The sequence below is a fragment of the Humulus lupulus genome, chromosome 2 (genome assembly GCF_963169125.1).
Source record: "Humulus lupulus chromosome 2, drHumLupu1.1, whole genome shotgun sequence".
Taxonomy (NCBI): Eukaryota; Viridiplantae; Streptophyta; class Magnoliopsida; order Rosales; family Cannabaceae; genus Humulus; species Humulus lupulus.
This window is the reverse complement of record NC_084794.1, coordinates 137,848,244-137,852,981: the sequence shown is the minus strand read 5'-3', so window position 1 is coordinate 137,852,981 and position 4,738 is coordinate 137,848,244.

Here is a 4,738-nt window from a genome sequence, read left to right as displayed (position 1 = left end):
TTGCTCCAAATATTGCGATGGCCACTTATCCAATAGGCTTCAGAATGCCACACTTGTCAAAATTTGATGGAGATGAAGATCCGTCAAACCACCTTGAAATGTTTAACACCATGATGGTGGCCCACAATGTCAGACTCGATCTAAGGTGTATTTTATTCCCTGCAACTCTGGTCGGGCCAGCCAGGCAGTGGTTTAAGAAATACAAAAGACATTCCATAAGCTCGTGGAAGAAGTTTTCCTTCGAGTTCAAAAAAGCATTCCGAGCATCACAAGCATGTCGAGTTGAGGCTGATTCATTGGCCAATGTAAAGCAACAACTTGGTGAAATGTTGAAGGCATATTTGAGTAGATTATCCAATGTCGCTGCACGAGCTAGAGATGCTGATGATAACTCCAAGCTCATGGAAATGAGGACGGGAATCCTCGTCGTGGCGATTTGTGGCAGGAACTCCGAAGGAAAGAAGTTAAGAGTGTGGATGAATTCTTGGCCCGAGCTCAAGAATGGATTAACCTAGAGGAGGCACGAGCTTCTGTCGCAGGAACTAGCCAGCTCCCTATCCAACCCGTTGGAGCGGTAACGAACGTTGCAGCTATGGCTCAAACCGTTACCCAAAATAACCACGAGGGGATAACAAAAGGAAGGGAAATGGTGGGAGCGACCAGAGCAGAATGAAGAAAAATAAGTCTGGGGAGATATTCAAATCTGTTTACGCTACTTATACCGACCTAACGGACACTAGGGAGCACATCTTCCTGGCAAATTTTGCTCGCCTTCTGTGGAAGAAGCCAGAACTGTTGAAGAACCAAAGGGTGAAGAGAGATTCTTTGAAGTTCTATCGATTTCATAATGATATCGGTCATAACACTGATGATTGTCGAAAGCTAAAGGATGATATTGAAACACTCATTAGAGCGGGACCTTTGGCCCAGTACACCCGAAATCGGGTGGTCCCTAATCAGCCCGCTGGACCAAACCCTCAATCAATACCCGAAGCTCCAATAAGTCAGACCGGAGCTCAAGCAAGTCAGGCCAACCCTCCTCCAATAGTAGGGGGAGATATAACCACCATATTTGGAGGACCTCATTTGGCAGGCACAAGCAGCGGGCCTAGAAGAGGTACATCAATGAGCTGAAGTCCCATAACAGAGTGGAGTTCATCTTGAAATAGCAGCTATCGAAACAACAACGATTGAAAAATCAACCAATCATTTTCTCGCAAGAGGATGCTAGACTCGTCCAATTCCCACATAATGATCCATTGGTCATAATCGTTCATCTCTCTAACTGGAGGGGTCCGAAGGACATTAGTAGATAACGAAAGTTCTGTGTATCTACTTTTCAGGTCCACCTTTAAAAAAATGGGGTTGTCTGTAACTGACTTGAAAGCGACCTCAATGACTCTGTACGGATTTTCTGGCAAAGGGTCAGCGACCATCGAGACGATCGAATTAGTCATAACAGTGGGAGAGGACTCACGAATTGTTTCCAAGTTACTTAAGTTTATGGCAATCAACTATCCAGCTGCATACAATGCAATTTTTGGCCAACCTGCGCTGATGGCATTTGAAGCCATAACCTCAATCCGCCACCTAGCAATAAAATTCCCCTCAGCTGTAGGAATATGCACTGTCAGAGGTGATCAACTCACTGCCAGAGAATGTTATAGCATTTCTATGAAGGGAAAATCACAACCCAGGCAGCAAGCTATGGTAATAAATGATGGAGGTGAGGAGTCACAGGAAGTAGAAGTTACTTGCGAGACGAAAGAACCTTAACAAGAAGAGGACAGTAACGTCACCCAACGCGATGACATTGATCCACAGATAGGCAAAGACAGGTCAAAACTCCAAGCTATAGAGGAGCTCAAGGAAGTAAACATTAACCCAAAAGAAGCTTCAAGAGTCGTAAAGGTTGGAAAGAATCTGGATGATAAAATGAAGAAGGAACTGGTCAATTTCTTACAAGAGAATCTGGATATTTTTGCCTGGTCACATGAAGATATGGTGGGAATAAGCCCAAGTGTAATCATGCACACTTTAAATTTGGACAAGAACATGCCTGCAAAATCCCAAAAATGGAGATGCTTATGAACGGTCCGATCTGAAGCTCTTGAGGAAGAAGTAGCACGACTATTAAAGTGTGGATTTATTCGCGAGGCAAAATACTCGATCTGGATCACCAATCCCGTTCTGGTCCCAAAGCCCAATGGGAAATGGAGGACCTGCATCGACTTCTTCGATCTAAACAAAGCTTGTACCAAAGATTGTTTCCCACTGCCAGGGATTGATCAGTTGGTAGATGCCACGGCAGGTCACGAGCTCATGTCCTTCATGGATGCGTATTGTGGATATAACCAGATTGTAATGAATCCTGCAGACTAGGAACATACTAGCTTCATTGTAGAGTACCAGAATGTTTGCTTAGCCTAGTTAGATAGTAGTAGTAGTGGTGGTGGTGGTAGTTAGTATTAGTTAGTAGTATGTTAGTTACCATGGATTTTGGTTCAAGTCGGGACTTAGTTGGAAACTCATAGCAACAGTTATGGATTTTATAAGTTTAACCTATAGTTTAAGAATATTAATTATAACATAAGGTTTGATTAATATTGTTGATCCTAGATATATTATTTATTATAACCTAAGGTTTAGATAGAGCCAATAAGAGCATGACACTTGTCAGAACCATGATTATTAAGAAATTAAGTCCACCAGCTGTTAGGATCGTATTATGACTCAGTCAAAACATTTTATCCAATTCAAATTATGTTAAAAAAGTGCAAATATGTGTTTAATATATCTACGTATGCCGATATATAACAACATAGGGGCCGATATATCGCCTACGGAAGATACGGAAAACACGTTGACTTTTCACGAACGATCGAACGAGGCTCAAGAGTACTGGGGAGGCGATATATCACCTATAGGGAGCGATATATTGGCTCCATGTATGTATTTTTGAAAGTTTGATTTTTGAATTTTAAAAATACCCTTAACCACTTAGACCTTCATTTGAACGATTTTGACTGAGTTTTGGGCCTCAGTTGAACGAAAATTCAAATCTTTTTCATTTTATAATCATTTATTTATTCAAATTAAAAGGGGTTAGTTTCACTTCTTGAACTCTATAAATAGGACCAAGTGCTTAGTCATTTTCATCACTATTCAAGCATTTGATTAGACCCTCCAAGGTACTAGTGTTACTATAGAGAGATACACTTGGGTTTTGGGTTAAAGATTTAATCATTCTAATTTTTTATAAACACTTGGGAAGTGAGAGATAGTGTGATTTTTTATTGGGGTTTAGAACAATTCATAAGGTCATTCAAGGTATTCCTATTCCTTAAGTTCATTTCTATATAATTCTTTAGTTTTCTTTGGTTTCTTTTATTCAGATCCTAACTCTTGTTATTGATTCTTGATTAGGTGTTTAAGTTCTTGAAACTTAAGGTCTTTCTTGGTAAGTTTCTTCTTGATGGTTTAGCTCCCATATTCATCTTTATTCTTAAAGATTCTCACCCTTTTCTACTGGGTGTTTATAGGAGTTTCTAAATCTCGTTCTTGTTTCCAAATATCTTGGCTTTTGGTAAGGAAAATAGGATAGATTTTATATGCTTATATGTTATGATATGTTATGTTATAATATGTTTATGTTATGATATGTTCTGTTATGATATATATGAATATGTCTTCTAGTCCTTGAGGCTTATAGGATCTTAGCTAGCAAACGTCAATGCTTTTATGTCGCTGGAGGCTTATAGTTGCTTAGCTAGCAAACCCCAATGTTTTTATGTTGCTTAGGGCTTATAGTTGCTTAGATAGCAAACCCCAAGATTACCATGATCATGGGTTAGCGTTGTGATATATGTTTTATAGTATGTGGTTATGATATAGTCTTTTGCTTTTGATTTATGATGTATGTTGTTAGTAGATTTTCCTTGCTAGGCATTAGGCTCACTCCTTTATTTTTAGTGTGATGCAGAAAAGTGATTATGGAGGCGGAAGGATTCTTGGTAGCTTGGCTTGTGTGTTAAGGATGAATGGACTGAGTGGACTGCGTGTCGATCAAGGATGACGTTTATCTAGTCTTTTGAATTATGTTTCTTTTCTAATTCCGCATTTAGTCTTTGAAAAATTGATTTAAAGTTATGTTTTATGTTTTACAAACAATGGGTGCCCATGCCATATTACATTTTAAATTTATAATTTTATGTTATTGATACAATAATTATTTTAGAGTTTTAATAAAGTTATGATTATTTCTTATGTTTTCTACAAAAGTAGTAGCTAAGTCTAGTAGCTTTTAATGGTCCAAGGTCTTAGAAATAGTTAGGTCATTACATTCATGACCCCAAATAATGTATATTGTTATAAAGTTATGCCCTTCAGGCTATAAAATTTCGGAGCTACATATCAACCCTTGGTCAACAAGATGTTCGCTAATCAGATCGGTAGAAGTATGGAAGTGTTATGTCGATGATATCCTTGTTAAATCAAAGACTGTCGATAACCATGTGTCTGATCTAGAAGAATATTTTGGGATATTGAGGAGGTATGACATGAAGCTGAATCCTCAGAAGTGCACTTTCGGAGTGGCTTTTGGAAAATTTATGGGATTCATAGTCAACACAAGGGGGATAGAGGCGAATCCTGATAAAATCAGATCATTGTTAGAAATGCCCTCGCCTAGGTCGCGTAAAGGAGTTCAAAGCCTGACTGGAAAGGTGGCAGCTTTGAA